This window comes from Ranitomeya variabilis, chromosome 4, assembly GCF_051348905.1.
Source record: "Ranitomeya variabilis isolate aRanVar5 chromosome 4, aRanVar5.hap1, whole genome shotgun sequence".
Taxonomy (NCBI): Eukaryota; Metazoa; Chordata; class Amphibia; order Anura; family Dendrobatidae; genus Ranitomeya; species Ranitomeya variabilis.
Genome location: NC_135235.1, coordinates 606,995,601 through 607,020,585, shown reverse-complemented (window position 1 = coordinate 607,020,585; position 24,985 = coordinate 606,995,601). Strand labels below are relative to the sequence as shown.

General features: G+C 42.3%; 11 non-coding genes and 6 pseudogenes across 11 annotated transcripts; all 17 read left to right on the top strand.

Moving 5' to 3' along the window:
• The first annotated feature begins 505 nt into the window (after window positions 1-505).
• On the top strand, window positions 506-717 carry LOC143770684 (U2 spliceosomal RNA; annotated as a pseudogene).
• Window positions 718-1,676: 959 nt separating this feature from the next.
• Window positions 1,677-1,867, top strand: LOC143770927 (U2 spliceosomal RNA). Its single transcript, XR_013214830.1, has one exon. It is a non-coding gene; the product is annotated as a U2 spliceosomal RNA (small nuclear RNA).
• A 963-nt stretch (window positions 1,868-2,830) lies between these two features.
• LOC143770826 (U2 spliceosomal RNA) lies at window positions 2,831-2,973 on the top strand (annotated as a pseudogene).
• Window positions 2,974-4,146: 1,173 nt separating this feature from the next.
• On the top strand, window positions 4,147-4,357 carry LOC143771325 (U2 spliceosomal RNA; annotated as a pseudogene).
• A 959-nt stretch (window positions 4,358-5,316) lies between these two features.
• On the top strand, window positions 5,317-5,507 carry LOC143770926 (U2 spliceosomal RNA). Its single transcript, XR_013214829.1, has one exon. It is a non-coding gene; the product is annotated as a U2 spliceosomal RNA (small nuclear RNA).
• A 967-nt stretch (window positions 5,508-6,474) lies between these two features.
• LOC143770925 (U2 spliceosomal RNA) lies at window positions 6,475-6,665 on the top strand. The gene has a single exon (XR_013214828.1). It is a non-coding gene; the product is annotated as a U2 spliceosomal RNA (small nuclear RNA).
• A 963-nt stretch (window positions 6,666-7,628) lies between these two features.
• Window positions 7,629-7,771, top strand: LOC143770825 (U2 spliceosomal RNA; annotated as a pseudogene).
• A 1,129-nt stretch (window positions 7,772-8,900) lies between these two features.
• On the top strand, window positions 8,901-9,089 carry LOC143771319 (U2 spliceosomal RNA). The gene has a single exon (XR_013215079.1). It is a non-coding gene; the product is annotated as a U2 spliceosomal RNA (small nuclear RNA).
• A 963-nt stretch (window positions 9,090-10,052) lies between these two features.
• Window positions 10,053-10,243, top strand: LOC143770924 (U2 spliceosomal RNA). The gene has a single exon (XR_013214827.1). It is a non-coding gene; the product is annotated as a U2 spliceosomal RNA (small nuclear RNA).
• A 963-nt stretch (window positions 10,244-11,206) lies between these two features.
• On the top strand, window positions 11,207-11,397 carry LOC143770923 (U2 spliceosomal RNA). The gene has a single exon (XR_013214826.1). It is a non-coding gene; the product is annotated as a U2 spliceosomal RNA (small nuclear RNA).
• Window positions 11,398-17,336: 5,939 nt separating this feature from the next.
• Window positions 17,337-17,553, top strand: LOC143771352 (U2 spliceosomal RNA; annotated as a pseudogene).
• Window positions 17,554-18,516: 963 nt separating this feature from the next.
• LOC143770824 (U2 spliceosomal RNA) lies at window positions 18,517-18,659 on the top strand (annotated as a pseudogene).
• A 1,129-nt stretch (window positions 18,660-19,788) lies between these two features.
• Window positions 19,789-19,977, top strand: LOC143771318 (U2 spliceosomal RNA). The gene has a single exon (XR_013215078.1). It is a non-coding gene; the product is annotated as a U2 spliceosomal RNA (small nuclear RNA).
• A 963-nt stretch (window positions 19,978-20,940) lies between these two features.
• Window positions 20,941-21,131, top strand: LOC143770922 (U2 spliceosomal RNA). The gene has a single exon (XR_013214825.1). It is a non-coding gene; the product is annotated as a U2 spliceosomal RNA (small nuclear RNA).
• Window positions 21,132-22,094: 963 nt separating this feature from the next.
• On the top strand, window positions 22,095-22,285 carry LOC143770921 (U2 spliceosomal RNA). The gene has a single exon (XR_013214824.1). It is a non-coding gene; the product is annotated as a U2 spliceosomal RNA (small nuclear RNA).
• Window positions 22,286-23,244: 959 nt separating this feature from the next.
• LOC143770920 (U2 spliceosomal RNA) lies at window positions 23,245-23,435 on the top strand. Its single transcript, XR_013214823.1, has one exon. It is a non-coding gene; the product is annotated as a U2 spliceosomal RNA (small nuclear RNA).
• A 963-nt stretch (window positions 23,436-24,398) lies between these two features.
• LOC143770919 (U2 spliceosomal RNA) lies at window positions 24,399-24,589 on the top strand. The gene has a single exon (XR_013214822.1). It is a non-coding gene; the product is annotated as a U2 spliceosomal RNA (small nuclear RNA).
• Window positions 24,590-24,985: the final 396 nt, after the last annotated feature.

The following is a 24,985-nucleotide window of genomic DNA, read 5'->3' as shown; positions in this document are numbered from 1 at the left end:
AGGGAGGGGGAGTACAAGTGGGTGAGAAAGAGCTAGAAGAAGTACAGGCCTTAAAAAAAGAAGCTGATTATTATAACAAAATGTTACGGGAATTACACGAACAAAAACGTTTGATTTATTTGGTAGATAGTGTCAAAAAAGATTTATGTAAAGATAGAGAAGTTTTTCTTAAGAAATATAATATACCAAGTTATTTATACGCAAATATGGACTTAGAAAGTATGATTAAGAAAAATTTGAATACTATTTCGATTATTGCTCTTGATGAAGGATACAAGTTTTATACTTGAGTGTAATGTTTTTTGTTTGTTAGAGTTGTGTTATGTATATGATGTGTATTATTGAAAAAAAAAAAAGGGAATTTTAGTAATTTAAAACATTTCTTTTGAACACGATGATGGATTTGGTCCATCATCATATGTATAAAAATATGTGTGATGGTACTTGTAATCTGAGTGTGAAAAAAAAAAAAAAAAAAAAAAAAAAAAAAAAAAAAAAAAAAAAAATCTGTTCTTATCAGTTAAAATTAAAAAAAAAAAAAAAAAAAAAAAAAAAAAAAAAAAATCTGTTCTTATCAGTTTAATATCTGATACGTCCCCTATTTGGGGACCATATATTAAATGGATTTTTGGAACAGGGAGATGGAAGAAGAGCTTGCTCTGTCCACTCCACGCATTGACCCGTTATTGCAGTATCTCCGGGACCAGTGCACTCCTTCTCTGATCCAGTTTCTAAAAACAGATTGAATTGAAATCAGCGCGAGTTGTCTTTTAACCCTTTATGGGAATTGATTTCAGGGTCAAAGAAGCACTTTTCTCAGGCCAAGTGTAGCATTTTGTTTGATTTCTCCTGGCCAATTGCAACATTTTCTGCGCCTTGCCTGGCCTTGCTTTCACCTATGTCTGTCAAACATTGCATTGCATTCAATATGCAATCAATCAATCAATCAATCAATCAATCAATTTGTCTTTACTGGTTGCTGCAACAGGTGTGTTAAGATTTAGGCCTTTCTTACAGTGTTGCAAATATACTGTGTCGGCTACCAAACTAGGCCCCTGCTGTCTGTCAGCACTTGCTATTTAAATTGAAGCATTCAATGAGTAGTTCTGCCATACATACTGCATTTCTGACCGCAGGAATTCTTTTTTGAAACATTGTCTCCCTCTTGTGGACCACCGGTTTTTCAATGCGTTGTATTATATGCATTTTTAAAAGAAAAAAAGTAAGTAAAAATGGTGCCTGTGCTGATCTTGAATAGGCTTGTCTTGTCCATCTACACCTGTGTGTGTGTGAGCATTCTAATGCTTTTCACCAACCAGGTGCGCTGCCTGCAGTAGATAGAATCTTAGCACGGAACATTCATGTGCTGTCACAATGGGGCTGGCTGGAGGGTGTGGTCAAAGTAGGCGGAGTTATGCAGATTCAAAACGCGTCGTGCACAGCTTGAACAAACACTCACACACAGACAGACAGACAGACAGACACACACACTCTCCGTCTCTCACACACAGACACACATACACAGCAGAACTGTCATTGACAGCAGAACTGTCATTGAGAAGGCCTCCCTCCAGAGTTTCTGAAAATGTCCTCCCTGCGGCAATCTTTTGCTCTGTCTCCACAATGGGTATTGGTGGTAGGCCTTGGTGCGGCCCACGGGGCGCAGCGGCTTCGGTATCGCTTCTCGGCCTTTTGGCTAAGATCAAGTGTAGTATCTGTTCTTATCAGTTTAATATCTGATACGTCCCCTATTTGGGGACCATATATTAAATGGATTTTTGGAACAGGGAGATGGAAGAAGAGCTTGCTCTGTCCACTCCACGCATTGACCCGTTATTGCAGTATCTCCGGGACCAGTGCACTCCTTCTCTGATCCAGTTTCTAAAAACAGATTGAATTGAAATCAGCGCGAGTTGTCTTTTAACCCTTTATGGGAATTGATTTCAGGGTCAAAGAAGCACTTTTCTCAGGCCAAGTGTAGCATTTTGTTTGATTTCTCCTGGCCAATTGCAACATTTTCTGCGCCTTGCCTGGCCTTGCTTTCACCTATGTCTGTCAAACATTGCATTGCATTCAATATGCAATCAATCAATCAATCAATCAATCAATCAATCAATTTGTCTTTACTGGTTGCTGCAACAGGTGTGTTAAGATTTAGGCCTTTCTTACAGTGTTGCAAATATACTGTGTCGGCTACCAAACTAGGCCCCTGCTGTCTGTCAGCACTTGCTATTTAAATTGAAGCATTCAATGAGTAGTTCTGCCATACATACTGCATTTCTGACCGCAGGAATTCTTTTTTGAAACATTGTCTCCCTCTTGTGGACCACCGGTTTTTCAATGCGTTGTATTATATGCATTTTTAAAAGAAAAAAAGTAAGTAAAAATGGTGCCTGTGCTGATCTTGAATAGGCTTGTCTTGTCCATCTACACCTGTGTGTGTGTGAGCATTCTAATGCTTTTCACCAACCAGGTGCGCTGCCTGCAGTAGATAGAATCTTAGCACGGAACATTCATGTGCTGTCACAATGGGGCTGGCTGGAGGGTGTGGTCAAAGTAGGCGGAGTTATGCAGATTCAAAACGCGTCGTGCACAGCTTGAACAAACACTCACACACAGACAGACAGACAGACAGACACACACACTCTCCGTCTCTCACACACAGACACACATACACAGCAGAACTGTCATTGACAGCAGAACTGTCATTGAGAAGGCCTCCCTCCAGAGTTTCTGAAAATGTCCTCCCTGCGGCAATCTTTTGCTCTGTCTCCACAATGGGTATTGGTGGTAGGCCTTGGTGCGGCCCACGGGGCGCAGCGGCTTCGGTATCGCTTCTCGGCCTTTTGGCTAAGATCAAGTGTAGTGGCTTATGGTTGCTGCACTTGGTCTGGTCTAAGGTGCCCAGGGTACCCGGCTCCTTGGCCTGGGGGGATCGCTGCATTTAACAGTGTGGCTTCACCCCCCTGCTGCTATTGGGGAGTCGGATTAGTCCCTGGGCAACGAGAGGCGATCACCCCTGTCACCACACATAGCTGTGGGGGGCAGTCATAAGGACTTTTGAGATGGGCCTTTTCAGGAAGAAGAATTGTCTGAGATTTTTCGTTAAGAAGTTTTCGTTGGATGATCTTTTGGACGAGCAGAAGATTTTGGACTTATTGGAGAAGTACGGATCGGTTGGAAGAATGGACATTTTGTGCATGCAGGAAATTAAGGTGAAGAGAATTTTTGATGTTACTTTAAAGTCGGAAGATAAGTGCTTTTGTTTTTTGGACAATTGGAGAGAAAAATATTCAGATATTTTCAGTGTGAAGGCGTTATTTTTGGGAGAACCAAAGAAATTGATTGTTCAGATGGATGATCCTTATGTGGAAATGAGAGAGGTATTGGAGTATTTGAAAAGAGGCTACGGGATGGTGAGTTTTCACAAGGACTATGTTAATAACATTGGAGTTTGGAACGGTAAGCGGAGATTTCTATGGTGGAAGAGTGAAAATGAAGAGATAAAGACGGGAAAAATAATGGTGAATGGAAAGGTTGGCTTTTTGTATGTAGAAAAAGTTAAGGAAAAGTTGGAGGAAAATATATTTGATGAAGGAAAAATTGAAACGTCTGTGAAGGAAATGGCGGGAAAAAAGATGGCGGACTTAAAAAAGAAGAAAGAGGAAAAAATGAAGATGGAACAGAAAGAGGTTTTGAAGGACCCTAAAAAGGTTAAGAAGGTGGACTTAAAAAAGAAGAAAGAGGAAAAAATGAAGAAAGAACAAAGTGTGGAGAATGTGAGCATAGAGAAGGAAGAGGAAGTTAAAAATTTTACGTCTTTTAGTTTTGAAAGCTGGGAAGAGTTTGAGTCAGCTCTAATGTCTTCCAATGTAGAGTTAAAAGAGAATGTTTGGAAAAAGACGAAGAAAAAGGAGTAAAGGAAAATGTAGTTGTTATTTTTTGTGATGAAGTTTGGTGGTGTATTATACTTGAAAATGTTTAGGTTTCATATATAGAGCTATAGAGTTATTGTTTGTTTATCACAAATATTTTACTTGAGGAATTTTTGTTGTTTTGTGTTCTTATTGTTTTGTAATTTGTTTTATTTTTAAGAAATGGTTTCAAGATGATGAGTCAAACTCATGTTTAATATCGTTTAATACGATTAGTTTTATTTTGAGTTATGACACTGATGAAACTAAAAAAAAAAAAAAAAAAAAAATCTGTTCTTATCAGTTTAATATCTGATACGTCCCCTATTTGGGGACCATATATTAAATGGATTTTTGGAACAGGGAGATGGAAGAAGAGCTTGCTCTGTCCACTCCACGCATTGACCCGTTATTGCAGTATCTCCGGGACCAGTGCACTCCTTCTCTGATCCAGTTTCTAAAAACAGATTGAATTGAAATCAGCGCGAGTTGTCTTTTAACCCTTTATGGGAATTGATTTCAGGGTCAAAGAAGCACTTTTCTCAGGCCAAGTGTAGCATTTTGTTTGATTTCTCCTGGCCAATTGCAACATTTTCTGCGCCTTGCCTGGCCTTGCTTTCACCTATGTCTGTCAAACATTGCATTGCATTCAATATGCAATCAATCAATCAATCAATCAATCAATCAATTTGTCTTTACTGGTTGCTGCAACAGGTGTGTTAAGATTTAGGCCTTTCTTACAGTGTTGCAAATATACTGTGTCGGCTACCAAACTAGGCCCCTGCTGTCTGTCAGCACTTGCTATTTAAATTGAAGCATTCAATGAGTAGTTCTGCCATACATACTGCATTTCTGACCGCAGGAATTCTTTTTTGAAACATTGTCTCCCTCTTGTGGACCACCGGTTTTTCAATGCGTTGTATTATATGCATTTTTAAAAGAAAAAAAGTAAGTAAAAATGGTGCCTGTGCTGATCTTGAATAGGCTTGTCTTGTCCATCTACACCTGTGTGTGTGTGAGCATTCTAATGCTTTTCACCAACCAGGTGCGCTGCCTGCAGTAGATAGAATCTTAGCACGGAACATTCATGTGCTGTCACAATGGGGCTGGCTGGAGGGTGTGGTCAAAGTAGGCGGAGTTATGCAGATTCAAAACGCGTCGTGCACAGCTTGAACAAACACTCACACACAGACAGACAGACAGACAGACACACACACTCTCCGTCTCTCACACACAGACACACATACACAGCAGAACTGTCATTGACAGCAGAACTGTCATTGAGAAGGCCTCCCTCCAGAGTTTCTGAAAATGTCCTCCCTGCGGCAATCTTTTGCTCTGTCTCCACAATGGGTATTGGTGGTAGGCCTTGGTGCGGCCCACGGGGCGCAGCGGCTTCGGTATCGCTTCTCGGCCTTTTGGCTAAGATCAAGTGTAGTATCTGTTCTTATCAGTTTAATATCTGATACGTCCCCTATTTGGGGACCATATATTAAATGGATTTTTGGAACAGGGAGATGGAAGAAGAGCTTGCTCTGTCCACTCCACGCATTGACCCGTTATTGCAGTATCTCCGGGACCAGTGCACTCCTTCTCTGATCCAGTTTCTAAAAACAGATTGAATTGAAATCAGCGCGAGTTGTCTTTTAACCCTTTATGGGAATTGATTTCAGGGTCAAAGAAGCACTTTTCTCAGGCCAAGTGTAGCATTTTGTTTGATTTCTCCTGGCCAATTGCAACATTTTCTGCGCCTTGCCTGGCCTTGCTTTCACCTATGTCTGTCAAACATTGCATTGCATTCAATATGCAATCAATCAATCAATCAATCAATCAATCAATCAATCAATTTGTCTTTACTGGTTGCTGCAACAGGTGTGTTAAGATTTAGGCCTTTCTTACAGTGTTGCAAATATACTGTGTCGGCTACCAAACTAGGCCCCTGCTGTCTGTCAGCACTTGCTATTTAAATTGAAGCATTCAATGAGTAGTTCTGCCATACATACTGCATTTCTGACCGCAGGAATTCTTTTTTGAAACATTGTCTCCCTCTTGTGGACCACCGGTTTTTCAATGCGTTGTATTATATGCATTTTTAAAAGAAAAAAAGTAAGTAAAAATGGTGCCTGTGCTGATCTTGAATAGGCTTGTCTTGTCCATCTACACCTGTGTGTGTGTGAGCATTCTAATGCTTTTCACCAACCAGGTGCGCTGCCTGCAGTAGATAGAATCTTAGCACGGAACATTCATGTGCTGTCACAATGGGGCTGGCTGGAGGGTGTGGTCAAAGTAGGCGGAGTTATGCAGATTCAAAACGCGTCGTGCACAGCTTGAACAAACACTCACACACAGACAGACAGACAGACAGACACACACACTCTCCGTCTCTCACACACAGACACACATACACAGCAGAACTGTCATTGACAGCAGAACTGTCATTGAGAAGGCCTCCCTCCAGAGTTTCTGAAAATGTCCTCCCTGCGGCAATCTTTTGCTCTGTCTCCACAATGGGTATTGGTGGTAGGCCTTGGTGCGGCCCACGGGGCGCAGCGGCTTCGGTATCGCTTCTCGGCCTTTTGGCTAAGATCAAGTGTAGTATCTGTTCTTATCAGTTTAATATCTGATACGTCCCCTATTTGGGGACCATATATTAAATGGATTTTTGGAACAGGGAGATGGAAGAAGAGCTTGCTCTGTCCACTCCACGCATTGACCCGTTATTGCAGTATCTCCGGGACCAGTGCACTCCTTCTCTGATCCAGTTTCTAAAAACAGATTGAATTGAAATCAGCGCGAGTTGTCTTTTAACCCTTTATGGGAATTGATTTCAGGGTCAAAGAAGCACTTTTCTCAGGCCAAGTGTAGCATTTTGTTTGATTTCTCCTGGCCAATTGCAACATTTTCTGCGCCTTGCCTGGCCTTGCTTTCACCTATGTCTGTCAAACATTGCATTGCATTCAATATGCAATCAATCAATCAATCAATCAATCAATCAATCAATTTGTCTTTACTGGTTGCTGCAACAGGTGTGTTAAGATTTAGGCCTTTCTTACAGTGTTGCAAATATACTGTGTCGGCTACCAAACTAGGCCCCTGCTGTCTGTCAGCACTTGCTATTTAAATTGAAGCATTCAATGAGTAGTTCTGCCATACATACTGCATTTCTGACCGCAGGAATTCTTTTTTGAAACATTGTCTCCCTCTTGTGGACCACCGGTTTTTCAATGCGTTGTATTATATGCATTTTTAAAAGAAAAAAAGTAAGTAAAAATGGTGCCTGTGCTGATCTTGAATAGGCTTGTCTTGTCCATCTACACCTGTGTGTGTGTGAGCATTCTAATGCTTTTCACCAACCAGGTGCGCTGCCTGCAGTAGATAGAATCTTAGCACGGAACATTCATGTGCTGTCACAATGGGGCTGGCTGGAGGGTGTGGTCAAAGTAGGCGGAGTTATGCAGATTCAAAACGCGTCGTGCACAGCTTGAACAAACACTCACACACAGACAGACAGACAGACAGACACACACACTCTCCGTCTCTCACACACAGACACACATACACAGCAGAACTGTCATTGACAGCAGAACTGTCATTGAGAAGGCCTCCCTCCAGAGTTTCTGAAAATGTCCTCCCTGCGGCAATCTTTTGCTCTGTCTCCACAATGGGTATTGGTGGTAGGCCTTGGTGCGGCCCACGGGGCGCAGCGGCTTCGGTATCGCTTCTCGGCCTTTTGGCTAAGATCAAGTGTAGTGGCTTATGGTTGCTGCACTTGGTCTGGTCTAAGGTGCCCAGGGTACCCGGCTCCTTGGCCTGGGGGGATCGCTGCATTTAACAGTGTGGCTTCACCCCCCTGCTGCTATTGGGGAGTCGGATTAGTCCCTGGGCAACGAGAGGCGATCACCCCTGTCACCACACATAGCTGTGGGGGGCAGTCATAAGGACTTTTAAGATGGGCCTTTTCAAGAAGAAGAATTGTTTGAGATTTTTCGTTAAGAAGTTATCGTTGGATGGTCTTTTGGACGAGCAGAAGATTTTGGACTTATTGGAGAAGTATGGATCGGTTGGAAGAATGGATATTTTGTGCATGCAGGAAATTAAGGTGAAAAGAATCTTTGATATTACTTTAAAGTCTGAAGATAAGTGTTTTTGTTTTCTGGATAATTGGAGAGAAGAATTTTCGGATAGTTTCAGTGTGAAGGCGTTATTTTTGGGAGAACCAAAGAAATTGATTGTTCAGATGGATGATCCTTATGTGGAAATGAGAGAGGTATTGGATTTTTTGAAAAGTGGCTTCAGGATGGTGAGTTTTCACAAGGACTATATTAATAGAATTGGAGTTTGGAACGGTAAGAGAAGATTTCTATGGTGGAAGAGTGAAAATGAAGAGATAAAGACGGGAAAAATAATGGTGAATGGAAAGGTTGGTTTTTTGTATGTAGAGGAATTTAAGGAAAAGTTGGAGGAAAATATATTTGATGGAGGAAAAATGGAAATGTCTGTGAAGGAAATGGTGGGAGATGATAGTGTAGAAAATGTGAGGAAAAAGTTGGAAGAAAAGGAGGTAAAAATGGTAATGGATTTGAAGGACCCTAAAAAGGTTAAGAAGGCGGACTTAGAAAGGAAGAAAGAGGAAAAAATGAAGATGGAACAAAGTGTGGAAAATGTGAGCTTAGAGAAGGAAGAGGTAGTGAGAAATTTGATGTTTTCTGATTTTGAAAGCTTGGAAGACTTTATATTTAAAGACACTAGAGCTGATTTAGAGTTAAAAGAGAATGCTTGGAAAAAGACGAAGAAAAAGGAGAAAAGGAAAATGTAGTTAATTTTTGTAATGAAGTTTGGTGGTAATGTGTTTTCTTGAGAAACTATAGTTGTTTTGTTTTATGTTCTTATTGTTTGTAATTTGTTTTTGTAGATATATTTATTTTAATAAGAAATGGTTTCAAGATGATGAGTCGAACTCATGTTTAATATCGTTTAATACGATGAATTTTATTTTTGAGTTATGGCACTGATGAAACCTCATCTGTTCTTATCAGTTTAATATCTGATACGTCCCCTATTTGGGGACCATATATTAAATGGATTTTTGGAACAGGGAGATGGAAGAAGAGCTTGCTCTGTCCACTCCACGCATTGACCCGTTATTGCAGTATCTCCGGGACCAGTGCACTCCTTCTCTGATCCAGTTTCTAAAAACAGATTGAATTGAAATCAGCGCGAGTTGTCTTTTAACCCTTTATGGGAATTGATTTCAGGGTCAAAGAAGCACTTTTCTCAGGCCAAGTGTAGCATTTTGTTTGATTTCTCCTGGCCAATTGCAACATTTTCTGCGCCTTGCCTGGCCTTGCTTTCACCTATGTCTGTCAAACATTGCATTGCATTCAATATGCAATCAATCAATCAATCAATCAATCAATCAATCAATTTGTCTTTACTGGTTGCTGCAACAGGTGTGTTAAGATTTAGGCCTTTCTTACAGTGTTGCAAATATACTGTGTCGGCTACCAAACTAGGCCCCTGCTGTCTGTCAGCACTTGCTATTTAAATTGAAGCATTCAATGAGTAGTTCTGCCATACATACTGCATTTCTGACCGCAGGAATTCTTTTTTGAAACATTGTCTCCCTCTTGTGGACCACCGGTTTTTCAATGCGTTGTATTATATGCATTTTTAAAAGAAAAAAAGTAAGTAAAAATGGTGCCTGTGCTGATCTTGAATAGGCTTGTCTTGTCCATCTACACCTGTGTGTGTGTGAGCATTCTAATGCTTTTCACCAACCAGGTGCGCTGCCTGCAGTAGATAGAATCTTAGCACGGAACATTCATGTGCTGTCACAATGGGGCTGGCTGGAGGGTGTGGTCAAAGTAGGCGGAGTTATGCAGATTCAAAACGCGTCGTGCACAGCTTGAACAAACACTCACACACAGACAGACAGACAGACAGACACACACACTCTCCGTCTCTCACACACAGACACACATACACAGCAGAACTGTCATTGACAGCAGAACTGTCATTGAGAAGGCCTCCCTCCAGAGTTTCTGAAAATGTCCTCCCTGCGGCAATCTTTTGCTCTGTCTCCACAATGGGTATTGGTGGTAGGCCTTGGTGCGGCCCACGGGGCGCAGCGGCTTCGGTATCGCTTCTCGGCCTTTTGGCTAAGATCAAGTGTAGTATCTGTTCTTATCAGTTTAATATCTGATACGTCCCCTATTTGGGGACCATATATTAAATGGATTTTTGGAACAGGGAGATGGAAGAAGAGCTTGCTCTGTCCACTCCACGCATTGACCCGTTATTGCAGTATCTCCGGGACCAGTGCACTCCTTCTCTGATCCAGTTTCTAAAAACAGATTGAATTGAAATCAGCGCGAGTTGTCTTTTAACCCTTTATGGGAATTGATTTCAGGGTCAAAGAAGCACTTTTCTCAGGCCAAGTGTAGCATTTTGTTTGATTTCTCCTGGCCAATTGCAACATTTTCTGCGCCTTGCCTGGCCTTGCTTTCACCTATGTCTGTCAAACATTGCATTGCATTCAATATGCAATAAATCAATCAATCAATCAATCAATCAATCAATTTGTCTTTACTGGTTGCTGCAACAGGTGTGTTAAGATTTAGGCCTTTCTTACAGTGTTGCAAATATACTGTGTCGGCTACCAAACTAGGCCCCTGCTGTCTGTCAGCACTTGCTATTTAAATTGAAGCATTCAATGAGTAGTTCTGCCATACATACTGCATTTCTGACCGCAGGAATTCTTTTTTGAAACATTGTCTCCCTCTTGTGGACCACCGGTTTTTCAATGCGTTGTATTATATGCATTTTTAAAAGAAAAAAAGTAAGTAAAAATGGTGCCTGTGCTGATCTTGAATAGGCTTGTCTTGTCCATCTACACCTGTGTGTGTGTGAGCATTCTAATGCTTTTCACCAACCAGGTGCGCTGCCTGCAGTAGATAGAATCTTAGCACGGAACATTCATGTGCTGTCACAATGGGGCTGGCTGGAGGGTGTGGTCAAAGTAGGCGGAGTTATGCAGATTCAAAACGCGTCGTGCACAGCTTGAACAAACACTCACACACAGACAGACAGACAGACAGACACACACACTCTCCGTCTCTCACACACAGACACACATACACAGCAGAACTGTCATTGACAGCAGAACTGTCATTGAGAAGGCCTCCCTCCAGAGTTTCTGAAAATGTCCTCCCTGCGGCAATCTTTTGCTCTGTCTCCACAATGGGTATTGGTGGTAGGCCTTGGTGCGGCCCACGGGGCGCAGCGGCTTCGGTATCGCTTCTCGGCCTTTTGGCTAAGATCAAGTGTAGTATCTGTTCTTATCAGTTTAATATCTGATACGTCCCCTATTTGGGGACCATATATTAAATGGATTTTTGGAACAGGGAGATGGAAGAAGAGCTTGCTCTGTCCACTCCACGCATTGACCCGTTATTGCAGTATCTCCGGGACCAGTGCACTCCTTCTCTGATCCAGTTTCTAAAAACAGATTGAATTGAAATCAGCGCGAGTTGTCTTTTAACCCTTTATGGGAATTGATTTCAGGGTCAAAGAAGCACTTTTCTCAGGCCAAGTGTAGCATTTTGTTTGATTTCTCCTGGCCAATTGCAACATTTTCTGCGCCTTGCCTGGCCTTGCTTTCACCTATGTCTGTCAAACATTGCATTGCATTCAATATGCAATCAATCAATCAATCAATCAATCAATCAATCAATTTGTCTTTACTGGTTGCTGCAACAGGTGTGTTAAGATTTAGGCCTTTCTTACAGTGTTGCAAATATACTGTGTCGGCTACCAAACTAGGCCCCTGCTGTCTGTCAGCACTTGCTATTTAAATTGAAGCATTCAATGAGTAGTTCTGCCATACATACTGCATTTCTGACCGCAGGAATTCTTTTTTGAAACATTGTCTCCCTCTTGTGGACCACCGGTTTTTCAATGCGTTGTATTATATGCATTTTTAAAAGAAAAAAAGTAAGTAAAAATGGTGCCTGTGCTGATCTTGAATAGGCTTGTCTTGTCCATCTACACCTGTGTGTGTGTGAGCATTCTAATGCTTTTCACCAACCAGGTGCGCTGCCTGCAGTAGATAGAATCTTAGCACGGAACATTCATGTGCTGTCACAATGGGGCTGGCTGGAGGGTGTGGTCAAAGTAGGCGGAGTTATGCAGATTCAAAACGCGTCGTGCACAGCTTGAACAAACACTCACACACAGACAGACAGACAGACAGACACACACACTCTCCGTCTCTCACACACAGACACACATACACAGCAGAACTGTCATTGACAGCAGAACTGTCATTGAGAAGGCCTCCCTCCAGAGTTTCTGAAAATGTCCTCCCTGCGGCAATCTTTTGCTCTGTCTCCACAATGGGTATTGGTGGTAGGCCTTGGTGCGGCCCACGGGGCGCAGCGGCTTCGGTATCGCTTCTCGGCCTTTTGGCTCAGATCAAGTGTCTGTCCAGGAGGTTCCTTGAGTGCTTTCCCTCGGCCTTCCGGCATCGCCACTTTGGTGGCTTAAGCCGGATGCTGCTATAGGGGGAGAGTGAGGAGGAAACGGGAAGGCGATCCCTGAAGCCGTTGACGATGGGAGTCAAGCTTCTCTTTGCTGGGACCGGGGATGCCCGGGTCAAGAATGGTTTCCGCATCGAAGTCTCTGAGGAGAAGAAGGACCATTTTTCGCTTTCCTACTTGGTTAACGCCATCTTCTACGAAATCTTGAGGATCCCGAAGTCTGAGATCATCTGCCTACAGGAATTTCGGAAATTGCGGAGGTATGTGCTTGTTCTTTCCTCCATGTCTGCTTGTCAGAACCTCTTCAAAGCTTTGAAAGTTCTTTCGGATCACCCTCAGCTGGACGGACTTACGTTCACGGTGCTGTATTCTAAAGGGGATATTCCCTTGGTGGTCTTTATGCATAATCCTTTCACCCCTTTGGATAGTATCGTTGCATTCCTGAGAAGACACTGCATTTATGTGCAATTTTCCCATAAAGTTCTAAATGAAGAAGGTCTCTGGACTGGGAAATATAAGTTCTTTGTGAGGTTTGGGGTCGACCCTAGTGGTCCGGGAGGCATTCATTATCCCCCCTTAAACTTTACAATTGGGAGAGACTCTGGCTTTTTGTTTTTCCCTGAGGCACCATTATACTGCAGGAGATGCAACAGGTTTGGTCATGTCCAGGAGTGCTGCGGGGAACTGCCGACCTGCAGAAAGTGCAACAGAGCCGGACATATGGCGAAGGATTGTTCCAACCAGGTGATATGTGATGTATGTGGGGAGGAGGGTCATGTTCTTCGGGATTGTAAGGCCAAAGTCAGGCCTAGGTCCTTCTCTGAAGTGGCCCAAAGTAGGCCTGCTGTCCCGGTTGCTGATGTTGTTTCACAGGTAGAAGCCACAGAACTCGGTGAGGTGACAGAGCTACCTGAGATCGAGGACTACCAGGAGGATGTCCAGGCCCTGGTGGAATCTCCGGGCCCTGCTTTGCCAGGTATGGAAGTTTCGGAAGTGGATGTGGACCTCCCTCATCAGTCTGAAGTCTGTGGTGAGGGAGAGATGGATGTGGCCCTATCTAAGTCCCCTGCATTTTCCTGGAGTGATACTGTCATTGAGGTAGCCGAGGCTCGTGGACAAGGTGACTTTTCTTCCATTAGGTCCTCTGAGGATGATGATGCTTCAGGGGTTTCCTGTAAAAAACCTAGAAGAGAGGTTTCATCCATTAATGAGGGGGAGCTCAGTCCTGTAAGTGATCGGGTGTATCCTCATCCTGTGTTTTCTCCGGACGCCCCTTACCTTGGAATCCCGGAGGATGCCAACTCCTTCGGGGTGCTCACTCATCTGGATGATAATGGTTGAGTTAGAGGTGTTGACTGAAGGTTAGGGTTTTCTGTTATGCCTTGCCAATCTGGTTGGGACATTGTGTCCCTTAATGTAAGGCAAATCAGATCCAAGAACAGGAGAGCAACTGTTTTGGACTACTTGAAACATTTAGGAGCTGATGTATATTGCCTTCAAGAGTGTGGTATTGTGGATGCTCCTAATGATAATGACTGGCCTTATGGACAGCATGTCTGGTCGGGGTCTAGCATTAATAAAAATGATGGGGTGGGAATATTAGTGGGTAATAAAGAAATTGTAATAGATAGTTATACGGTGGTGGAGGTGGGACGTTGTTTAATTGTGTTTTTGAGTTACAGGGGGTGGCGGGTAAGAATTATTAATTTATATTGCCCTACAGGAAAGGAGGAGCGGCTTGCTCTACTTGAAAAATTATGTTTTTTTCTTCCAGGAAAATTTCCCTCTATTTTTGTTGGTGATGTTAATTGTGTCACAGAAGGTAATTGTGATATTACGGGAAAGAAATTGTCCCATTTAATTTCTGACTTTTCTTTTCTAGACGCAGCAATTATTAAGTTTGGCATGCCACCACCGCCGACGTATCATGCTGACCGTGGTGAGATCGAATCTAGAATTGATTTGATGTTATTTTCTAAAAATATGGTGTGTTCAGATTTTTCGCAACATAAGGTTCCTTTTTCGGATCACGAATGTTTAAGGGGTGTGTTTAGTGCAAATGGTGACCTAGCATATGGGGGTGGGTTATGGAAGTTGAATGTGAGTTTGCTAGAGGATGCGGAAGTAATGAGTGAATTTAAAATAAAGTATAGGAGATGGTGTATGCGTAAGAAGGACTTTGAATGTGTGCTTGATTGGTGGGAGTGGGTGAAAGTACGTTTTAAATTTTTTTTCAAAAAATGGGGCTATAGAAAAGCTGCCAGATATAGAAAAAGGTTTAATGACCTCAACAGGCGAATTGATTGGCTGAGAAAGTGTGTTGCAAGTGGTGTGGATTTATCTGATCAGCTTACGGATGCTAAGAATGAGTTAAAACGTGTGATTGATGAGAAAGGGAAAGAAATTATTTTCCGTACCAAAGTTGAGCATTTTGAGGAAAATGAAAAGTGTACAAGGTTCTTTTTCAAAAAGATGAGTGGTAGGAAGACTGATATGTCTGTGATTGTGGATGAGAGTGGATCTACTTCTACAGGAGAGGATGTACTGAAAGAAGTGAAAAAGTTTTACAGTAAGTTGTATGATGAGAAATGGATTGACTCCGGGCTTGTTCTTGAAGTGCTAAGTAATGTGGAGAAGAAACTCGATTTTGAGGAGCGTGACATTTTATGTGAAGAAGTGATTATGGATGAGGTAAAGAATGTGGTATGGAGTGCAAAAAAGAACAAAACTCCTGGGAAGGATGGAATACCGGTAGAATTATATGTGAAAGCATGGGAGATTTTGGGAGCAGATTTGACTGAAGTATGTAAGTATATGTGGGAGCATGGTAGATTGTGTGACTCAATGAAAGAAGGTGTGGTTGTTCTTGTGTATAAAAAAGGTGATAAGAAGCGTTTAGAGAATTGGAGGCCCATAACTTTGCTTAACTCAGATTATAAAATCTACAGTAAGTTATTGGCAAACCGTATGCGTGTTGTGGTTGGAAGTGTAGTAGATGATGATCAAGTATGTGCTGTGCCTGGGAGAAGTATGAGTGATAACTTGTTATTATTGAGGGATATGATTGGGGATTGTAGGGACAGGAAGCAGAAATGTATGGTTTTAGCTATTGATTTTGAGAAGGCCTTTGATAGGGTTTCACACGTGTTTTTGTTTAAAGTTTTAGATAAGATGGGATTTCCTAGGGAATTTGTGAATAGCGTAAGGTCGTTGTATGATTGTGTGTCTAGTGAGTTTCTAGTTAATGGTTGGTTGTGTGAGAAAGTGAAGATCATGTCAGGTGTTAGGCAGGGATGCCCAATGTCCCCTATATTGTTTATATGTGTAATTGAACCATTGTTATGTTTGATAAGACGTGAGAAAGTGATGAGAGGATTGTTAGTGCCTGGGAGTGGGGGTAAGCAAGTGAAAGTGTTAGGGTATATGGATGACGTGGTGGTTGTGAGTGAGAGTATTGCTTCTTTAAGTAGAGTTAAGTTGCTTTTGGATTTTTTCTGTGGTGCGTCTGGTTTTAGGGTGAATTGGAATAAATGCAGTTTTAAATGCTTTGGGGATAATAGTATTTGTATGGATGGTGTAAAATGTGAAGAGGGTGCGATTAAGATTCTGGGTGTTTTATTTAATGATGACTTAAAAGGGAAGGAGAGTTGGGAGGAGTGTGGTATGCGGGTCGAGCGAAAATTGAATTTTTGGCGTATGAGAGATTTGACTCTGCGTGGTAAAGTTTTGATTATAAAGGCTGTGATTCTCCCCATTTTACTTTATGTGGCGATGGTTTTTCCTTCCTCTTTCAGGGAAATTAAAAGAGTGGAGAAGTTGGTTTTTACTTTTCTGTGGAGTAGTAAGATGGAGAAGTTGAAAAGGGAAAGCCTTTATAAGGCTTGTCAGCATGGTGGATTGGCCTTCCCTAATATTGAGATTTTTTTAGGTCTTAATTATATTAAAGCAATTGTTGTTTTGTTGGGTAAAGGGAATAAAGGGGCGTATATGGTGAAATATTCTGCTGGTTGGATGCTGTATGGTTTATGTTGGAGGAAGAGAGACGCGAGTGTCCCAGTGGCTTTTAAGTGCCCTATTTGGTATGAGGTGATTGAGAAGTTTGTGAGGAAGCATGATTTGTTGAGTGTGCCGATGAATGAGTTCAGGGAAACTAAGAAGGTGGCAAAAAGAATCAACGTAAATGAGGTTGAGTGTGATATAGTTGGGTTGAGAGGGAATGAGGTTTCTGATGCTTGGAAAAAGTTAGATACGTACGGGATGTCAAATAAGCAGAAGGATGTGGTATGGATGTGTTTGCATAATATTTTACCTGTGAGAGATGTGCAGAAGAGAAGAGAGTTGATTAGAACCGATGTGTGTCCAAGAGTGGGATGTGGGGGTTGTGAGACTGTGAGGCATGTTATGTGGGATTGTGACTTTGCTTACAGTGTATGGAAGTGTGTGGGTGGATTGTGTAAAAGTTTGGCTGGTGTGAATTTCATTGATTGGCGTGTGGCGATGTTTGGTATCGGTGCTTGTAGCCGGGTAAAGGATAGGGTGTTGTGGTTAATTATGGTGTGCGTGATGGAGAGCTTGTGGGATGTAAGGAATCTTGGTTTGTTTAGGAGGAAATCTTTATCTGTGAATGAGTGTGTCAGATTAATTCTTTCTAGGTTGTACCTAATATACAAGTTGGACAGCAGAGGCGGTGGTGGTACAGATGCCGAGGGTATTTGGAAGTTTAAGAAGTGGCATTACCTTATCAAATATCAGTAAGGTCTTGTTGTGTAACTAATTTTCTGAATTTATGCAGGATGTTAACTGTGTATATTTTTGTTACATTTTTGCTGAATAAATAGAACCATGATGATGATATGTTTTACTTAGCAAACTTTTGAGTGGTATCATACTGTTTGCTATAAAACTAACCTGAATGGTTAAAAAAAAAAAAAAAAAAAAAAAAAAAAAAATCTGTTCTTATCAGTTTAATATCTGATACGTCCCCTATTTGGGGACCATATATTAAATGGATTTTTGGAACAGGGAGATGGAAGAAGAGCTTGCTCTGTCCACTCCACGCATTGACCCGTTATTGCAGTATCTCCGGGACCAGTGCACTCCTTCTCTGATCCAGTTTCTAAAAACAGATTGAATTGAAATCAGCGCGAGTTGTCTTTTAACCCTTTATGGGAATTGATTTCAGGGTCAAAGAAGCACTTTTCTCAGGCCAAGTGTAGCATTTTGTTTGATTTCTCCTGGCCAATTGCAACATTTTCTGCGCCTTGCCTGGCCTTGCTTTCACCTATGTCTGTCAAACATTGCATTGCATTCAATATGCAATCAATCAATCAATCAATCAATCAATCAATCAATTTGTCTTTACTGGTTGCTGCAACAGGTGTGTTAAGATTTAGGCCTTTCTTACAGTGTTGCAAATATACTGTGTCGGCTACCAAACTAGGCCCCTGCTGTCTGTCAGCACTTGCTATTTAAATTGAAGCATTCAATGAGTAGTTCTGCCATACATACTGCATTTCTGACCGCAGGAATTCTTTTTTGAAACATTGTCTCCCTCTTGTGGACCACCGGTTTTTCAATGCGTTGTATTATATGCATTTTTAAAAGAAAAAAAGTAAGTAAAAATGGTGCCTGTGCTGATCTTGAATAGGCTTGTCTTGTCCATCTACACCTGTGTGTGTGTGAGCATTCTAATGCTTTTCACCAACCAGGTGCGCTGCCTGCAGTAGATAGAATCTTAGCACGGAACATTCATGTGCTGTCACAATGGGGCTGGCTGGAGGGTGTGGTCAAAGTAGGCGGAGTTATGCAGATTCAAAACGCGTCGTGCACAGCTTGAACAAACACTCACACACAGACAGACAGACAGACAGACACACACACTCTCCGTCTCTCACACACAGACACACATACACAGCAGAACTGTCATTGACAGCAGAACTGTCATTGAGAAGGCCTCCCTCCAGAGTTTCTGAAAATGTCCTCCCTGCGGCAATCTTTTGCTCTGTCTCCACAATGGGTATTGGTGGTAGGCCTTGGTGCGGCCCACGGGGCGCAGCGGCTTCGGTATCGCTTCTCGGCCTTTTGGCTAAGATCAAGTGTAGTGGCTTATGGTTGCTGCACTTGGTCTGGTCTAAGGTGCCCAGGGTACCCGGCTCCTTGGCCTGGGGGGATCGCTGCATTTAACAGTGTGGCTTCACCCCCCTGCTGCTATTGGGGAGTCGGATTAGTCCCTGGGCAACGAGAGGCGATCACCCCTGTCACCACACATAGCTGTGGGGGGCAGTCATAAGGACTTTTAAGATGGGCCTTTTCAAGAAGAAGAATTGTTTGAGATTTTTCGTTAAGAAGTTATCGTTGGATGGTCTTTTGGACGAGCAGAAGATTTTGGACTTATTGGAGAAGTATGGATCGGTTGGAAGAATGGATATTTTGTGCATGCAGGAAATTAAGGTGAAAAGAATCTTTGATATTACTTTAAAGTCTGAAGATAAGTGTTTTTGTTTTCTGGATAATTGGAGAGAAGAATTTTCGGATAGTTTCAGTGTGAAGGCGTTATTTTTGGGAGAACCAAAGAAATTGATTGTTCAGATGGATGATCCTTATGTGGAAATGAGAGAGGTATTGGATTTTTTGAAAAGTGGCTTCAGGATGGTGAGTTTTCACAAGGACTATATTAATAGAATTGGAGTTTGGAACGGTAAGAGAAGATTTCTATGGTGGAAGAGTGAAAATGAAGAGATAAAGACGGGAAAAATAATGGTGAATGGAAAGGTTGGTTTTTTGTATGTAGAGGAATTTAAGGAAAAGTTGGAGGAAAATATATTTGATGGAGGAAAAATGGAAATGTCTGTGAAGGAAATGGTGGGAGATGATAGTGTAGAAAATGTGAGGAAAAAGTTGGAAGAAAAGGAGGTAAAAATGGTAATGGATTTGAAGGACCCTAAAAAGGTTAAGAAGGCGGACTTAGAAAGGAAGAAAGAGGAAAAAATGAAGATGGAACAAAGTGTGGAAAATGTGAGCTTAGAGAAGGAAGAGGTAGTGAGAAATTTGATGTTTTCTGATTTTGAAAGCTTGGAAGACTTTATATTTAAAGACACTAGAGCTGATTTAGAGTTAAAAGAGAATGCTTGGAAAAAGACGAAGAAAAAGGAGAAAAGGAAAATGTAGTTAATTTTTGTAATGAAGTTTGGTGGTAATGTGTTTTCTTGAGAAACTATAGTTGTTTTGTTTTATGTTCTTATTGTTTGTAATTTGTTTTTGTAGATATATTTATTTTAATAAGAAATGGTTTCAAGATGATGAGTCGAACTCATGTTTAATATCGTTTAATACGATGAATTTTATTTTTGAGTTATGGCACTGATGAAACCTCATCTGTTCTTATCAGTTTAATATCTGATACGTCCCCTATTTGGGGACCATATATTAAATGGATTTTTGGAACAGGGAGATGGAAGAAGAGCTTGCTCTGTCCACTCCACGCATTGACCCGTTATTGCAGTATCTCCGGGACCAGTGCACTCCTTCTCTGATCCAGTTTCTAAAAACAGATTGAATTGAAATCAGCGCGAGTTGTCTTTTAACCCTTTATGGGAATTGATTTCAGGGTCAAAGAAGCACTTTTCTCAGGCCAAGTGTAGCATTTTGTTTGATTTCTCCTGGCCAATTGCAACATTTTCTGCGCCTTGCCTGGCCTTGCTTTCACCTATGTCTGTCAAACATTGCATTGCATTCAATATGCAATCAATCAATCAATCAATCAATCAATCAATCAATTTGTCTTTACTGGTTGCTGCAACAGGTGTGTTAAGATTTAGGCCTTTCTTACAGTGTTGCAAATATACTGTGTCGGCTACCAAACTAGGCCCCTGCTGTCTGTCAGCACTTGCTATTTAAATTGAAGCATTCAATGAGTAGTTCTGCCATACATACTGCATTTCTGACCGCAGGAATTCTTTTTTGAAACATTGTCTCCCTCTTGTGGACCACCGGTTTTTCAATGCGTTGTATTATATGCATTTTTAAAAGAAAAAAAGTAAGTAAAAATGGTGCCTGTGCTGATCTTGAATAGGCTTGTCTTGTCCATCTACACCTGTGTGTGTGTGAGCATTCTAATGCTTTTCACCAACCAGGTGCGCTGCCTGCAGTAGATAGAATCTTAGCACGGAACATTCATGTGCTGTCACAATGGGGCTGGCTGGAGGGTGTGGTCAAAGTAGGCGGAGTTATGCAGATTCAAAACGCGTCGTGCACAGCTTGAACAAACACTCACACACAGACAGACAGACAGACAGACACACACACTCTCCGTCTCTCACACACAGACACACATACACAGCAGAACTGTCATTGACAGCAGAACTGTCATTGAGAAGGCCTCCCTCCAGAGTTTCTGAAAATGTCCTCCCTGCGGCAATCTTTTGCTCTGTCTCCACAATGGGTATTGGTGGTAGGCCTTGGTGCGGCCCACGGGGCGCAGCGGCTTCGGTATCGCTTCTCGGCCTTTTGGCTAAGATCAAGTGTAGTATCTGTTCTTATCAGTTTAATATCTGATACGTCCCCTATTTGGGGACCATATATTAAATGGATTTTTGGAACAGGGAGATGGAAGAAGAGCTTGCTCTGTCCACTCCACGCATTGACCCGTTATTGCAGTATCTCCGGGACCAGTGCACTCCTTCTCTGATCCAGTTTCTAAAAACAGATTGAATTGAAATCAGCGCGAGTTGTCTTTTAACCCTTTATGGGAATTGATTTCAGGGTCAAAGAAGCACTTTTCTCAGGCCAAGTGTAGCATTTTGTTTGATTTCTCCTGGCCAATTGCAACATTTTCTGCGCCTTGCCTGGCCTTGCTTTCACCTATGTCTGTCAAACATTGCATTGCATTCAATATGCAATCAATCAATCAATCAATCAATCAATCAATCAATTTGTCTTTACTGGTTGCTGCAACAGGTGTGTTAAGATTTAGGCCTTTCTTACAGTGTTGCAAATATACTGTGTCGGCTACCAAACTAGGCCCCTGCTGTCTGTCAGCACTTGCTATTTAAATTGAAGCATTCAATGAGTAGTTCTGCCATACATACTGCATTTCTGACCGCAGGAATTCTTTTTTGAAACATTGTCTCCCTCTTGTGGACCACCGGTTTTTCAATGCGTTGTATTATATGCATTTTTAAAAGAAAAAAAGTAAGTAAAAATGGTGCCTGTGCTGATCTTGAATAGGCTTGTCTTGTCCATCTACACCTGTGTGTGTGTGAGCATTCTAATGCTTTTCACCAACCAGGTGCGCTGCCTGCAGTAGATAGAATCTTAGCACGGAACATTCATGTGCTGTCACAATGGGGCTGGCTGGAGGGTGTGGTCAAAGTAGGCGGAGTTATGCAGATTCAAAACGCGTCGTGCACAGCTTGAACAAACACTCACACACAGACAGACAGACAGACAGACACACACACTCTCCGTCTCTCACACACAGACACACATACACAGCAGAACTGTCATTGACAGCAGAACTGTCATTGAGAAGGCCTCCCTCCAGAGTTTCTGAAAATGTCCTCCCTGCGGCAATCTTTTGCTCTGTCTCCACAATGGGTATTGGTGGTAGGCCTTGGTGCGGCCCACGGGGCGCAGCGGCTTCGGTATCGCTTCTCGGCCTTTTGGCTAAGATCAAGTGTAGTATCTGTTCTTATCAGTTTAATATCTGATACGTCCCCTATTTGGGGACCATATATTAAATGGATTTTTGGAACAGGGAGATGGAAGAAGAGCTTGCTCTGTCCACTCCACGCATTGACCCGTTATTGCAGTATCTCCGGGACCAGTGCACTCCTTCTCTGATCCAGTTTCTAAAAACAGATTGAATTGAAATCAGCGCGAGTTGTCTTTTAACCCTTTATGGGAATTGATTTCAGGGTCAAAGAAGCACTTTTCTCAGGCCAAGTGTAGCATTTTGTTTGATTTCTCCTGGCCAATTGCAACATTTTCTGCGCCTTGCCTGGCCTTGCTTTCACCTATGTCTGTCAAACATTGCATTGCATTCAATATGCAATCAATCAATCAATCAATCAATCAATCAATTTGTCTTTACTGGTTGCTGCAACAGGTGTGTTAAGATTTAGGCCTTTCTTACAGTGTTGCAAATATACTGTGTCGGCTACCAAACTAGGCCCCTGCTGTCTGTCAGCACTTGCTATTTAAATTGAAGCATTCAATGAGTAGTTCTGCCATACATACTGCATTTCTGACCGCAGGAATTCTTTTTTGAAACATTGTCTCCCTCTTGTGGACCACCGGTTTTTCAATGCGTTGTATTATATGCATTTTTAAAAGAAAAAAAGTAAGTAAAAATGGTGCCTGTGCTGATCTTGAATAGGCTTGTCTTGTCCATCTACACCTGTGTGTGTGTGAGCATTCTAATGCTTTTCACCAACCAGGTGCGCTGCCTGCAGTAGATAGAATCTTAGCACGGAACATTCATGTGCTGTCACAATGGGGCTGGCTGGAGGGTGTGGTCAAAGTAGGCGGAGTTATGCAGATTCAAAACGCGTCGTGCACAGCTTGAACAAACACTCACACACAGACAGACAGACAGACAGACACACACACTCTCCGTCTCTCACACACAGACACACATACACAGCAGAACTGTCATTGACAGCAGAACTGTCATTGAGAAGGCCTCCCTCCAGAGTTTCTGAAAATGTCCTCCCTGCGGCAATCTTTTGCTCTGTCTCCACAATGGGTATTGGTGGTAGGCCTTGGTGCGGCCCACGGGGCGCAGCGGCTTCGGTATCGCTTCTCGGCCTTTTGGCTAAGATCAAGTGTAGTATCTGTTCTTATCAGTTTAATATCTGATACGTCCCCTATTTGGGGACCATATATTAAATGGATTTTTGGAACAGGGAGATGGAAGAAGAGCTTGCTCTGTCCACTCCACGCATTGACCCGTTATTGCAGTATCTCCGGGACCAGTGCACTCCTTCTCTGATCCAGTTTCTAAAAACAGATTGAATTGAAATCAGCGCGAGTTGTCTTTTAACCCTTTATGGGAATTGATTTCAGGGTCAAAGAAGCACTTTTCTCAGGCCAAGTGTAGCATTTTGTTTGATTTCTCCTGGCCAATTGCAACATTTTCTGCGCCTTGCCTGGCCTTGCTTTCACCTATGTCTGTCAAACATTGCATTGCATTCAATATGCAATCAATCAATCAATCAATCAATCAATCAATCAATTTGTCTTTACTGGTTGCTGCAACAGGTGTGTTAAGATTTAGGCCTTTCTTACAGTGTTGCAAATATACTGTGTCGGCTACCAAACTAGGCCCCTGCTGTCTGTCAGCACTTGCTATTTAAATTGAAGCATTCAATGAGTAGTTCTGCCATACATACTGCATTTCTGACCGCAGGAATTCTTTTTTGAAACATTGTCTCCCTCTTGTGGACCACCGGTTTTTCAATGCGTTGTATTATATGCATTTTTAAAAGAAAAAAAGTAAGTAAAAATGGTGCCTGTGCTGATCTTGAATAGGCTTGTCTTGTCCATCTACACCTGTGTGTGTGTGAGCATTCTAATGCTTTTCACCAACCAGGTGCGCTGCCTGCAGTAGATAGAATCTTAGCACGGAACATTCATGTGCTGTCACAATGGGGCTGGCTGGAGGGTGTGGTCAAAGTAGGCGGAGTTATGCAGATTCAAAACGCGTCGTGCACAGCTTGAACAAACACTCACACACAGACAGACAGACAGACAGACACACACACTCTCCGTCTCTCACACACAGACACACATACACAGCAGAACTGTCATTGACAGCAGAACTGTCATTGAGAAGGCCTCCCTCCAGAGTTTCTGAAAATGTCCTCCCTGCGGCAATCTTTTGCTCTGTCTCCACAATGGGTATTGGTGGTAGGCCTTGGTGCGGCCCACGGGGCGCAGCGGCTTCGGTATCGCTTCTCGGCCTTTTGGCTAAGATCAAGTGTAGTATCTGTTCTTATCAGTTTAATATCTGATACGTCCCCTATTTGGGGACCATATATTAAATGGATTTTTGGAACAGGGAGATGGAAGAAGAGCTTGCTCTGTCCACTCCACGCATTGACCCGTTATTGCAGTATCTCCGGGACCAGTGCACTCCTTCTCTGATCCAGTTTCTAAAAACAGATTGAATTGAAATCAGCGCGAGTTGTCTTTTAACCCTTTATGGGAATTGATTTCAGGGTCAAAGAAGCACTTTTCTCAGGCCAAGTGTAGCATTTTGTTTGATTTCTCCTGGCCAATTGCAACATTTTCTGCGCCTTGCCTGGCCTTGCTTTCACCTATGTCTGTCAAACATTGCATTGCATTCAATATGCAATCAATCAATCAATCAATCAATCAATTTGTCTTTACTGGTTGCTGCAACAGGTGTGTTAAGATTTAGGCCTTTCTTACAGTGTTGCAAATATACTGTGTCGGCTACCAAACTAGGCCCCTGCTGTCTGTCAGCACTTGCTATTTAAATTGAAGCATTCAATGAGTAGTTCTGCCATACAT